Genomic DNA, 14,871 nt, shown 5'->3' on the forward strand with positions numbered 1-14,871 from the left:
TGGTATCACAGTGGTGATGGCATTATAACAGACCCCTCCTTCCCTTCTCAAGAGTGAATCAACCACCTTATTCTCCTTTCCTTGCCGGTAGTGTATGGTGTAATCCAACCCAAGCAGCTTGGATACCCCTTTCTTCTACAATTGGGTGTGCAGCCTTTATTGTAACAAGTATTTAAGGCTCTCATGATCAGTCTTTATTATGAAATGGTTACCCTCCAAGTAATGCCTCCACTTATCTACTGCTTCCAAAACTGCTAATGACTCATTATCGTAAACACTTAGTCTCATATGCTTCTAGGCTAAGGCTTGACTGATGTAGGCTAACGGTCTTCCCTCTTGCATGAGCAATGCACCCACCCCCAGATCACTAGCATCAGTTTCCACCACAAAAGTTTTTGAGAAATTTGGCAGGGCTAAGACCGGTGCTTGAGTCATGGCCTTTTTTAGCGTTGTGAATGCTACTTCTGCCTTTGGACTCCACTGGAATTTATCCTTCTTGAGCAATTCTGTAAGGGGCTTAATGATTACCCCATAATGATGGACAAACCTCTGGTAATACTTGGTCAATCCCAAGAAGCCCCTCAATTCCCTTATTGCGGAAGGCCTTGGCCAATCTGTCATTGCAGATATCTTTTTTGGGTCTATACTAACGCCTTCTCCCAAAATCAAGTGTCCCAAGTATTCCACTTCTTTCTTGGAAAATAGACACTTAGACATTTTAACATACAGTTGATTGAATTTAAGGATCTGAAAGGCTGTTCTTAGGTGGTTTAGGTGTAGCTTCAAGTCAAGGCTATATATGAGGATGTCATCAAAGAGCACCAATATGAATTTCCTAAGGTACGGTGCAAACTGTTGGTTTATTAGGGCTTGAAAAGTGGTAGGGGCGTTGGTAAGCCCGAAGGGCATTACCACAAATTCATAAAGGCCTTGGTGGGTCCGGAAGGTTGTTTTCGGGATATCATTAGGCTGCATGCGTATTTGTTGTATCCCAATCTTAGGTCTAGTTTAGAGAAGACAATTGACCCGTGTAGCTCATCCATCAGGTCTTCTATGATCGGTATAAGGAATTTGTTCTTGATGGTGAGGTCATTTAACTGGCAGTAATCCACACAAAACCGCCAAGTCCCATTCTTTTTCTTGACTAATAGGACTGGTGAGGCAAATGGGCTCTGGTTGGGTTGAATTAGGGAGGCTGAGAGCATTTGTTTCACTTGTTCTTTGATCTTACATTTTTGCACAAGTGAATAACGGTAAGGTCTGACATTAACAAGCTCAGAGTTGGGTTTAAGGGGAATGGAATGGTCAAGGTTTCAGTTAGGAGGGAGTGAGGTAGGTTCAACAAATAGATCCTTAAATTCAATCAAGAGTATATGGAGGGAGTCTAGTGTAGTTACCTCATCTTGGGGCAGTGTGTTTGCAAATGTCAGCTTTCCTTGGTCACTCTCAACCTTGCCTTCTTCTACTATGTCCCTAGCTTGAATAGAGAATAACGGGGAGATCTGGACTTTCCTCTTCTTCCATAATTTTTGTAATCGTTTTCCCAAAATGAGTTTGCATTCCCCGATTTCCAAACTCCCTACCAGGGTTAGTTTTTCACCATCCACCTCCACCGTAACTTCCAGTTTGTTGAAATCAAATGTCAAAGGACTGACTGTCCTTATCCAATCAACCCCCAATACCATATCACATCCTCCAAAAATGGCTTCTAACGTCAATTCTTGTAATCTGGCCTTCTCTACCACCTGCCTAACGGTGGTAGGCATCATCATCTTGACCATGGAGCGTAGTTCTCCCTTCAAGCCACTAACGAAGTTGGACATGAAGTATTGTTTCGTGAGGTGTGGTTGTGCATTCCACAATAAGGCTCTCAACTCTTCAAACTTATTTAAGTATTCAACCACCGATCCTATCTGTTTCAACATCTTGAATTCTTGAATCACATCAGACATATTCTTCTCCCCAAACCTCGCACACAACTCTTCCACAAAATCGTTCCATCCCGCCTCCACTTCTCTAGCTTTGGTCCATCCTTGATACCAAGAGTCGGCAGTATCATTGAGATACACCGCTGCCATGGTTACCCTCTGGACCTCAAGCACATTATATAATTGAAAGAATCTCTCGCACCTACGGATCAACCACCTAGGCTTGGATCCGTCAAACAAGGGAGTCTCTAAGCAAGGCATAAGCGTATGATTAATAACATGAGAATTTAGGCCCCTTACCGGTACTCTCGCGTCCGCCTCTAACGGCTCACTTGACTCTCCCAATTCGCCTGGTTGTGGTAGTATCCCATGGCCAAATTGGCTAGGATCCATCGTTGACTGTGGTGGAAACTCAGGTGGAAGCCTGAATTATGGAAGAGCAGAGAGCATATTGAATATGCCATGGATTCTCTACCCGTATTGGTCGATAGTCTCCCTTTGTTTCTCCAATTCCCGCTGCATAGCTTCTCTAGTAACGGCTTAACCTTCCCTTCCCTATGCAATTGTTTCATGAGTCTAGTTCATTTCGAACTCCAATGCCTCCAAGCACGTCTCCAGCTGCTTCATGCATGTGCCTTTGGCCATTAATCCCACTCGAATGGTTTCTGTCTTTGATCTCCGAGGACGTCCCGTTCTGATACCAAAGTGTTAGGCCTCGGATCTGAGGCTTACACAATTCGGTAATTAAGTAGCCATAGTAATTTGAGTTGAGAGAGAGAAATAGAATTGGAGGGAGAAGTTGAGAGAGAGATTGGAGGGAACAGAATTTGAGAGGGAAATAATTATGTCCAACAGTGAACAAAAACGCGGCCTAGGCGGCCACCTAGGCGGAGTCGAGGCGCTAGGCGGCCGCTGGCCGTCGCAATTATGGCCAAATCGGCCACCTTAGGCGCCGGCCCGGCTAATCGGTACCGGGCAGGGCCTAGGCGGCCAAGGCGGACGCCTAGGCGCGTGAATCGCCTGGCCAAGGCGGACGCCAAGGCGGCCAAATCAGCCGCCTCGGCCACGTGAAGCGCCTGGGCCGCGTGAAGCATATAGTATAAATTGATTAGGGTTTTGTTTCCCTTACCTGTTACCCCTTTCTCTCGTCGATTTCCCCTTCTCTCTCGCGCACACCGCCACCGACAGTCTATTGCTGAATTGCCGTCGCAATCGCCTCTCTCTCTCTCTCGTGCTCGCACGCCACCACCGTCTCTTGTAGTTGCAGAGTCGCCGTCGGCCCGTCGCCACCGTCTCGTGCTTGCACACCGCCACGCCACACTCTGGTTGTCTCTTGCTCTTGCAGCTTCACCTTCTTCACTCGCCGTTGCCACCGTCTCGTGCTCGCTCCTCGCTCACCGCCACACTCTGCTACTGGTTGTCTTTTGCTCTTGCAGTAGCTTCAGCCTTCATCTTCTTCACTCACCCTCCGGGCCTCCACCTCCTTTGGTAAGTAGTAGCCAGCAATAAGCAAGCAACAGCAACGCTGCTGCTTGCTGTTGCCTCTCCCTCTTTTGTTTTCTTTTTATTTTTTTGTTATTTAAATTTAATTTAGTATTTATATTAATATTTGATTATTTATTATTCAAATATTTATTAATTATTATTATTAATGTATTTAAAAATTTAATATTTGTAACTTGCAAGCAAGCAACAAATGTAGCAAGCTGCCTTTGTTGCTGCTTGCTGTTGCTGCTTGGGCTATTATTAGTTTTTGGCTTTGTTTGTTAGCTAGTTAGCCTAATTGTTTATTTTAATTCAATCATTCAATGTCAATTTACTCAGGAAAAAAAAGAAGAAAAAAGGAAGTCATGTCGGATGGAATTGGGAGTACGGAAGCATCGTCCGATGCCGCCTCAGTTCTTAAAAGGAAATCAAATGATGTTGAATGGGAGTATGGAATGTTAATTAATCCAAAAAATATGGATAAAGTTAAATGCAAGTTGTGTAGTAAAGTTATGTCAGGAGGAGTTGGTCAAAGAACACATCGGCCACATTTCCGAAAATGTTTCTGCATGTCCAAAATCTTCTCCAGATGATAAAGCTAAATGCAAGAATGCTATTGCTGAGGCAAAGAGTAAGAAGAAGAATAAGAAGCAAGAGGAAGATATGATGAGATCCTCGGTTAATATTTCTAACAAAGGGAAAGGGGTGGATGATGAAGATGAATTGGAAGAGTTAGGTAGCAAAAAAGCGCCTCGTACTCTTGGCCCTATAGATAAGTTTGCAAGCTCCATTAGTCCTGAAATTTGTTTGAGTTCGAGAATGACGCAAAGGCAGCAAAATATTAGTGAAGCATTGTTTAAAGAGAGAACACAGACTATACAAGGATATTGTGCTAGATGGGTGTACGAAGCTGGTATACCTTTCAATGCTATTGATCATGATAGCTTCAAATTGTTTGTTGAGGCGGTTGATCAATTTGGGCCGAGGTTCAAACCTCCTGGTCAATACCAGTTGAGGGAACCGTTATTAAAGGAAGAGGTTGACAAAATGAAAGACTTACTGAAGAAGCATGAAGAAGAGTGGGCACAAAATGGGTGCTCTATTATGACAGACGCTTGGACAGACAGAAAAAAAAGGAGCATCATGAACCTATGTGTTAATTCTAGCATGGGTACTGCTTTTCTTTCTTCAAAAGAAGCATCAGACGAAGCACATACAAGTGAACTCATATTTGAGTATGAGGACAAGTGCATTGAGCAAGTTGGGCCACAAAATGTCATCCAAGTAGTAACCGACAATGCTGCCAACAATATGGGAGCGGCAAAATTATTGAAGCTAAAGAGGCCAAATATCTTTTGGACATCATGTGCTACTCACATAGTTATTAAAGGCGCGCCTAGGCGCAAGGCGCCAGTTTGGCGCCTCGCCTGGGCTGAGGCGAGGCGGTTTCTGCAAGGCGCGCGCCTTGCAAGGTGAGGCGCTGAGGCGCGCCTCATGAAAATTGCGCCTGCATCCTGCCTGCATCACTTTTTTCTCTCCTCTCCAGCATCCCCTCTTCTCAGTTTCAGCATGTATACATCACTACTTATTTACATTTCTTTAGTTTAAGTAAATGTCCACATTTTCTTTTATTTATATTTTACCTTCCATTTACTTTAATACATAAATGTAAATAAGAAAGTACCCCCCATTTGGATTCAATAAAAATATCTAAAAAATCAAAATCCATAACAATAAGAAAATAGAATTTTGATTTTAGTACAAATTCAGGATTTAGCGATTTTACCACCCCCAAAATACATACCTACTATTTCTTGAAAAATTCATTAAAAATCATTTTAACAACAATGAATATTAACTATCAAAATACCGGGAGTTAGTTTTTCAAAATGAAAACATTTTCTTATATGTCTCCTTATAATGCCCTAATCTTCCAGACTTAAAAAAAATGCGCTAATCTTCCAGACCTAGAAAAATAGCATTTTTCAAAATGAAAGCATTTTCTTGATTGTAGACTTGTAGTGTTTATTGATTGTGGAGAATACTAAAGCTATTCCAAAATGTCCTCCATCAACAAAACAAGAGATTGGAGAGTACATGCAAAAGAAGAAAAATAACAGGGAATCAGGGATGAGCAAAATATGGCACCGTAAGATGATGATTTTCAATTTGGTGAAGGGTATGATGATGATGATGATTAAAACTTCTTTATTGATTGTGGACTTGTAGTGTTTATATGTTTGTTTAGAACTTTGCACGATGGTTGGTACTTGTTTGAGTTTGAGACTTTAAGTTTGAACTTTGATGATGTTTCTAGTTTAGAAATTGTATGATGAATGAATTAACTTTGATGTTGTTAGTTTAGAATTTGAAGATAATGAAACATTAATGATATGCATGTGTTATTATTGATAATTTGATAGTTTTTTATGATTTTACAAGATTTTTAGTTTTTTTTCTAAAAGGTGCGCCTCGCTTCGCAAAGGCGCGCCTCGCCTCGTGCGCCTCGCGCCTCAGGCTCCAGGACCCTTTGCGCCTCGCTGCGCCTCGCGCCTTTCAGAACTATGGCTACTCACACCATCAATTTGATGCCTAAAAGTATTGGAAAAATGTCAAGATTTAAGAAAGTCATTGATTAGGCAAAGAGTTTGACAATCTTCATTTATGCACACCATAAGACCTTGTCCTTAATAAGGTCATTTACAAAGAAGAGAGATATAGTGAGACCAACAGTCACTAGATTTGCTTCTTCTTTTCTTACTTTGCAGAGTTTGATGGAGAAAAAGGCCCAATTGAGGTCAATGTTTACCAGCTCTGAATGGGAGGAGTGTAAATGGTCAAAGAATGTTAAAGGGAAAGCATCATATGCTATTGTGATGAGCATTGCTTTCTGGAATGGTGTAACTTTATGCCTTAAGATTTTTGCACCTTTGGTGAAGGTGCTTCGAATTGTTGATGCAGATAGAAAGCCTTCTATGGGTTTTTTATATGGAGAGATTAAGCAAGCAAAGAAAGATATTAAGGAGGCCCTAAATAATCTTGGGAAAAATTATCAGCCTGTTATAGAGATTATTGAAGTAAGGATGAAAGATAGGCTAGATAGTCCATTGCATTTGGCGGCTTACCTTTTGAATCCCTACTACCTTTTCAAGAATAAGACTATATATCTTGATAATGAAGTGATGAATGGGTTTTTTAATTATGTGGAGATGTTTTATCATGGTGATGATCATTTTGAATTGCAAGATCATGTCATAAATGTTGAGTTGCCAAAATATACTAGTAAAGAGAGAGCTTTTGGAAAAGTGTGGGCAGCTCAAAGCTGTGCAAAAAAAGATGACAATTATAATCCAGGTATAAAATTCCTTTAATCATTTTCTTAGTTCCTAATGTATATTAGTGTATAAATTTGTTTACTTTATACTTGTTAAATTGTGTAGTTACATGGTGGATGACTTATGGAAATCAAACTCCAAACTTGCAACGAATGGCAACAAGAATGCTCTCGTTAACCAGTAGTTCATCCGGTTGTGAAAGAAATTGGAGCACTTTTGAAATGGTTAGTGCATATTTTAAAACATTTTTAATATTTTAATGTCATTATCCCTATGAAAATATGAACTATATTTCTTTAATATCAATAACTTATCTATCATTTAAATTGATATTACTTTTATTTTATTTATGTAGATACATACGAAGAAAAGAAATAGACTGGATGTGCATCGATTGAACAATCTTGTCTATGTCCAATTTAATGCAAAACTGATGAACAAGCAAAAGAGGGAGAAGGAAAGGAATGTTGATATGCTACTTGCTAGTGATGCCAGCAATGCACAAGGATGGATTGTTGAAGGAGGAGATGATGAAGAAATTGAGACTGGTATGAGGCTTACTTGGGAAGTGATTGGTGAAGTATCCGGAGCAGACGAGATGCTTCAACCTCGAAGAAATTCTAGGATGAGAGAGCTTCATGAAGATGATTTTCAATCAGAAGAAGAAGAAGAAGATGAGCAAGAGCTCAATGAATTTGATTTTGAGTCTGATGAAGATCATGTATTGGAAGAATATGGAGAGGAAGAATTCCAATTAGATAGTTAGATACTTAGATTCTTCAAATATGGTTTATGTTGCATTATTGTTGCTTTTGTCTTATTGAAGTTTGAACCTAGAACTGATCTACAACAATTGTTTTCTCATGCTTAATTCTATATTTCACTTGTCATTCCATTATTGCTGTAATATTGGTTTATGTTGCATTATTGATGCTTTTCAACTTTTATTTAATTGAAAATAACATCAAATTACATCACAAAGTTAAAAAACAAAAACAAAAAAACAGCAGTTTTCCTAGGCCCCCTAGGCACTAGGCCCTAGCCTAGTGCCCGACTAGTGCCTAGCACCTTTTAGAATACCAATGTCCAATTCATTCATAATTCCCATCCTTAGCGCCTGTTACCTTTTATAGGCTGCCTTTGGTTTTAACCGTCCAAGTGCAAGTGGCTTATAGCTATAACCGCAAAGTATTTTATTACATGCATTCGCCTAATGACAACTTTACCCCAGCCTACTAATTACAATCACACCCTTAGCCCACCTTTGGGTCGTAACAACATCTTAACGGTGGAGCGTAGTTCTTCGTTCATGCCACTAATGAAGCTTGATATGAAGTATCCTTCAGTGGGGGTGGGGTTTGAGATCAACATAAGGACCCTCAACTCCTTAAACTTCTGTTGATAGGCCTGTACAGTACCCTCCTACCTCAATTTTCTAAACTCCTCAATCACATCCAACATCCCTCTTTCCCAAATCTTTCACAAAGATCCTCAACAAATTCTCCCCATGAGCACTCCTTCACTCCACTCCATCCTTGGTACCACGCATCCCCCACGTCATTCAAGTAGGCAACTGCTAATGTCACCTTCTGCTACTCAACCACATTGTAGAGGCCGAACATCCTCTCACATCGCCTCACCCACTACCTTGGGTTATGGCCATCAAATAAGGGAATCTCCATCTTAGGCATGAGAAACACTATCTGATTAGATTCAATTGTATTTCCCTGCCGCCTTCCCCCACCATTCTCTCCCACCCCCGATAGTTCTGTCTCCAATTTAGCAGATCCCTCAAATCTAGAATTCACTCCCTGACCTTGCAAGATTGGCTCAAATCTCTATCCCTAGGGGGAATTCAAGGGAGATTCTTACGTGTGTTTGGCTCGATAGCATCACTATGAATTGTTGCATCTGGTCTCAAAGAGCTTAACTCTGCTCCCACATCTAATCCTCCAGCCTGGCATTTTGTGCCCTGCTCTCTTCATGCCACAAATTCATGGCTCCTTTGATCCGTCTCTCTACCGAATTCTCCAATGCCCCCATCTAATTCTGCATATCCGTCACTGTCGATGTCACCTATTGGAGTTGTGCTTCCATCTGCTTCATCCTAGTTCCATCCTCCATAATCCACTCCACGACTCCTTATCGCTCAAGACTTGCTCTGATACCAAATTGTTATAAAATGATTCTGACAAGGGAAATTCTCCCACAATTCAATGGAGAATAATGCAATATTGGTAAGATAACACAAAGAGAGAGAGAGAGAAGAATAGGAAGACAAAGAGAGAGAAAGATCAAGATAATTTAGAGAGGAAATTTAATCAATTGTGTTCAATCATGCCTCTAAGGCTCGCGAGAATGGGCTTATATACCAATCCTTTATGGATTGGCACCAACATTTGAATTACGTATTCTACAATCATCTATATAACTGCCCCCCTTCTACATCGTTCTACACATAATGACCTTTTCCTTTATTACAATAATACCCTAGTACAATTATGATATCTTCCCACCTTAGTAATTCTACTAGTTACGTGACAATGAGATCCACCCTTTCTTTGCCTTTGGAAACCAACGTGAACCATTGTGACACCTCCCCCCCTCTCCTTCACCACTAAAAACCAGTGTGAACCACTACGACCCACCACTCTCCTCCACCACTGAAAACCAACGTGAACCACCATGACCCACCCCTCTCCTCTGCCATCGAAAACCAATGCGAACGAGTATAAGCCACCCTTCTCCTCCACCCAAAACCACTGCAACTCACATATCCTCTGTTGAAGATATGGTTTTGAACCATTGTGACCCACCCTCTCTTCTAACTAAAACTAGCACTCATTTTTTCTTGTCATAGCAGATCGGGCTCCCTCTCCTTTGTCACTGATCTTGGTCCCTCTCCTTTGTCACTGATCTTGGTCCCTTTCTTTGCCCCAAAAATTAAATTATATTTAACTTAGCCATTAAAAACATAAAAGAATATGTCAATAATTACATGAATACTATTTAATTTCTTATATTAAATTATATTTATTTTTTAGACATTAAAAACGTAAAAAAAATTATTTTGTAAGTTGTATTCAATAATTAGATGAATATTTTGAATTAATATTTACAATATTTGAATGTTACTTGATTATTATTTATGTATTTGACATCCAACAATTTTTTATTCAATTAAGTAAAATTTTATGTTTATTCAATTTTTATTTAATGTTTTTAGCTAAAAAACAAAAATAATTGATTCTCTAATATATGTTCAATAATTGCATGAATTTTTTTTGAATTAAATAAAAATTTTATAAGATTTTCCAATTTTATAAGGTGAAAGGGAATTCATGCCAACTAGTTAGTTTTTCCATCCCATTCCATCAAAATCAAGGTGTACCAAACATAATAATAGAATGGAATGGTCATTTCATTCTTTCCCATACCAAACATAGCAAGGGATTGGAATGGAATGGCATTTAGGGATAGCAATTGCAACCGAAATCGTGGGGAACTGAACTGAAACCAAATCGGTCAACCCGGTTAAAAACCGTTTGACTAGCTAATGGTTTGATTTGGGAAAAAACCGAACATTGTTTCAATGGGTATGGTTTGGTTATGGTTTTCACTAAATCCAAACAAAAACCGAAATCGAAACCTAACTGAATGTGTGAGTAACCAAATCAAACCAAACTAAATCGAACTGAATATACATATATAATATATATTTATTTATTTAATATATTATATATACACATAATATATATATTGACTAATGTATTTTTTTACAAGTATTTTAACTAATGCATTACAAATATATAAAATGTTTAACATTTATAAAGTAATTAACAAATAAAAATAAAACCTAATCTTAAATTATTTTATTTTTATCAATCAAATAATTATTAATAAAATAACTAATTAAATATTTAAAAAAATAAAACCTGGCGGAAGATGCCCCGCCTTCCTTCTTTCTATGGATCAAACTAAAAAAACCATGGTTAAAATCAAAACCGAATCGAAACTGAATGGTTTGGTTATGGTTTTTAATTTTTAAAACCAATGGGTATTGGTTTGGTTTTGGTTTTAGTAGTTTAAGTTTGGTTTGATTATGGTTTTGGCAAAAACCGAAACCAAACCGAACAATTGTCAACCCTATTCCCATTCCCTCCAAACCCATTTTGTCCTACCAAACGTGACCTTGGGGGATGAATATAGTATGACATTTTGGGGCATTATTCTGACTTAGTAGGATGGCTTGAATAGAACACTAGAATCCATAGCAGGTTTAGTATGACATGGTATTGTGGACCTTGGCATGCCAAGACCTTCGTATATGTCATCAAGGTTTTGCATGACTTTCTTTGTTTCTCCATACAATATATGTTGGCATACTATTAGTATTATATCTTTGCTTAGTTCTCCTAGCTTATCTTACACTTTGTTGCATAATAAATGTAAAAGAAATAAGAATTGTAAAGAAAATATGTAAATTCTTGAAGGTATAGAATTGAACCACCACCATAAACAAAAAGGCTACCTAGTGCATGAGCCTTATGTCATTTTTATTTCTTAGGAGGGTTATGGAATCAAAATGGAAAAGGAATGATTGACCAGGGAGATAATGCATCAATACTATTCTAATCCATGTTCTTAAGTCAATTTACTGTTTTCTGTTTCTGTTAATAACTGTAAGATTCATATCATTGTCACTCATTATCACCATCAAAAGGAGTGATAATGATACTTGCTTGAACTAAGAGATTGCCACTGAGTTAATTGAGCTATGACATTTTCTTTCCTTTTCTGGTAAGATCATAGGTCATTTTTGGAAAATAACCATTCCAAACAAACCCAAGAAGAACACAAGAAGAAAAACAAATCCATGACGGTCTGGACTCCATCGGCAAGCAAATTCAATCAATCAAACCCAAACAAACAAGAAGAAAAATCCAAACAAATCACGGCGATTCAATCAAACAAGTCAAAACAAATCCAACCAAACAAATCCAATCAGTCCGTAATTAAAAACGAACACAAGAAGGAAAATAGACGATTCAGCGAAGAAATGCACATACCTGGACTCAATAGGCGGCGAAGGAACTGCGACGGAGAAGGATCTGCAACTCACGGCGACGGACGGTCGGCGGCAACGGGTCTGTGAAGCTGAAGGAAGAGGAACGGTCGCTGGAGGAAGCAGAAGGGTCTAAGACGATCGGCGACAGTCGCGACGGTCGACGGCGAACGATCTGCGACGACGACGGCGACGGATATGCGATTCTGAAGAGGAGATGTCGACGGAGGAAGAGGAGACGGTCGGCGAGGCACGGCGACAGTAAAGACAGAAGCAACGGTCGGCGACTCTGACGTGAAGAAGACGACTGAAGGGAACTAGGGAAGAAGACAGCAAGAAGAAGAAGAAGACTGACGGAAAAATTTTGAAAAATAATAGTAAATTTAAACCCCAACCTTGCATCCAACAAGGGCAGGGCAGGCTAGGCCATGGATTCCCATTCTTCTAAAAAATATTTTATTATTAAGTTTTTAATAATAATAATAATAATAAATTAAAAAAATAATATTACTAAGACAAAAGATTATATTTGAAAAAAAAGAAAAAAATTTAACATTATTAAGAAACTACTTGCTACACCCATATTGATTTTTCAAATAAATCAACAACAATAAAACATAGCAAAAGTCTCCAATTTAAAATTATAATAAATTACATATTTACCGTAAAATGTTTTAAACCTTTGACAATTACAATTTATTTTTTAATTTTTAATAAAATTTTAAATAAATAAATTTTGTTGTAATTGTAAAATTATTTGAGAAATCAAGTATTGTTTAGACTTATGAACTTAAATTTTGTTAGTATAGATGAAAAAAATAATTTAAATAAGCACAATTTAAATTTTTATATAAATATATGATAGGATGGTGGGAGGGAATTGTAAATGTCATCCCTACCCTGTCCCAACAAAAAAAAGATAGAGATTATCCCTACCTTTCCTTATTCGAACCAATCTCCTTTAAGAACAATACGAGAGAATACAAAACCCAAACTCAACTGAAAATTTTAAAAAAAATAAAAAATCTTACAAAACCCTAACCTAACTATCGATACTAACCTGAGTAAGCTTTGTCGACGGTCGGTGGTCGTTGGTATGGATCGATTATCCAAGCACAAGGAAGGAAAAGAAGAAACGAAGAAAGTGATTGAACGATTGCTACCTTGGTGTGGGTCTGACGAAGGAGACAAAAGGGATGATTAGACGAGACGGGTGCAGCCGACTGCCAACGACAAATAAGTCGAAGGCGGAGGTGACCATCACCAATTCACCCATTGTGACGTGTCGACGGACACAAAATCGATCTATTTGTGCTGGAGGCTCTCGTGCTCTCTCTCTCTCTCTCTCTCTCTCTCTCTCTCTCGGTCTTGGACTCCAAACTCTAGGTGAGTGGCTGCCTCAGGGGGAGGAGGGGTTGTTGGGTTGGGTCATGGACTCGAGTAACTTTCGGTTCGGGTAGGGGGGCGGGTCACACTAAATTTCGATTACCAAAATAACCGAACCGAATTAAATAATAACTGATTTTAGAAAAAAAAAATATAACCAAACCAAATTATTTTTTATAAGAAATCGAACCGAACTGACCGAACTTGTTAGTTCGATTTGGTTAGTTTGATTTACCCGAACTTTTGCTCACCCCTATGGAGAACAACTTATTTTACTATCCTTATATACAACATAATACATAGCGTAGCAACACTTTATTTGAGGTAGATAGATCTTCCTCATGGGTGTTTGTAAACAATAAACTACCATTAGCCAAAAAGAAATATATGGGATCTCCAAGTAGTTTGAATACAAAGACTTTCTTATTCACTTTGAATAAAAAAACCAATCCAGCTTGCACACAGAGAATAAACAAATTGACTCCCAAAATACAGGTTAAATAGTTGAGTCATGATAAGTTAAGATTCGCACTAATAAACTATGAGTTCGATTTTTTATCTTGCGTAATGAAGTAAAGTTTCTACTTGCGATTTACCTCTTTTGTCGAAATCGAGGACACAAGTAGCGGAAGACCACGCAAAAATGGTAATCGTATGAGAATAAACAAATTGAGGGGACAAAAGGAAACTTTACCTAATTTCTCAAGCCAAAGAAAAAGATTGCATAATTTAACCATTTCACAAAACTTGAAATTGTATTATGGAAACACATTGCATAATAAGATTAATAAATATATTAGAAAAACTCGTACAACACATAAGTTGACAAAGAAAACTCCACTCCACTCAATCATAGTCTTTACTTATGTCGAATTTCAAAACTAGATTGGACTGGGAGTCTTTGTGTTGATTTTTCAAACCATGAAGAGCTTCAAAAGCAAGCCACCATAATATTTTTTAGTAATTAAACGCCTAGAACAAAAGAACTTTGAAATACTAGGTAGAAACTCATTTAGTCTGTTTGCTAACACTGGAACCATCATCTTCTAAATGACATTACAAAGGTTAATGGCCCAAAATCAGAAGCAAATATGAGATAAGACTTCTTTGAAATTAGAACAATAGAAATCTCACTATAAGGTTGCAAGTCCAACTCATTATTGAGAATAACCAGGTCTCTCCTCCCGTTCCTAAGGCAAGAAACAACCCCAATACCATCCATTTTAAGTGAATTACTAGCCAAAAAGCCTAAGAGTGAGGGAAAAGGGCCTATGCTATTATTGTGATGAAAAATTCACTCCCAGACATCAATGTTAATAACCCCAACTGTTTATGATTGAAGACACAATAGACACTGGAGAGGAACTACACCACGTCGAGCACCAAGCATCAGTGCTAGGGGATTTATTGTTGGAAAATTCCTTTTACACCATCGCCAGAATTGAACACTCCTGAGATTCAGAACTGTGATCAGTGAGTATATTATATAAGGTATGGTTCTAGTGTTGCCAATTCTCCTAATTTATTTGGGTGAATTGAAGTTTCATTTGTTCAAAATCTTGTGTCACGTATCTACATGAACTATTGGAGGTGCTACCGATGAAGATGGTTAAAGACTAGAATTCTCTTAAAAGCCGAGGCCGTAGATATGACCCTTCTTATTCCTACCAAA

At 38.5% G+C, this 14,871-nt stretch overlaps 1 protein-coding gene across 5 annotated transcripts in view; it reads right to left on the bottom strand.

Annotated features, from left to right (window-relative positions):
* The window catches only part of LOC127788643 (uncharacterized), a 31,658-nt gene extending 19,467 nt beyond the window's left edge, over positions 1-12,191 (bottom strand). For 3 of the 5 annotated variants that reach the window (XM_052317187.1, XM_052317186.1, XM_052317185.1), the window contains exon 1: positions 11,818-12,191. The gene's annotated coding sequence lies outside the window, so the exon portion shown is untranslated. The remainder of the gene's footprint in view (positions 1-11,817) is intronic. The other 2 variants (XM_052317184.1, XM_052317183.1) reach the window with 1 other exon arrangement.
* Between the last annotated feature and the right edge of the window lie 2,680 nt (positions 12,192-14,871).

This window comes from Diospyros lotus, chromosome 13 (genome assembly GCF_014633365.1).
Source record: "Diospyros lotus cultivar Yz01 chromosome 13, ASM1463336v1, whole genome shotgun sequence".
Taxonomy (NCBI): domain Eukaryota; kingdom Viridiplantae; phylum Streptophyta; class Magnoliopsida; order Ericales; family Ebenaceae; genus Diospyros; species Diospyros lotus.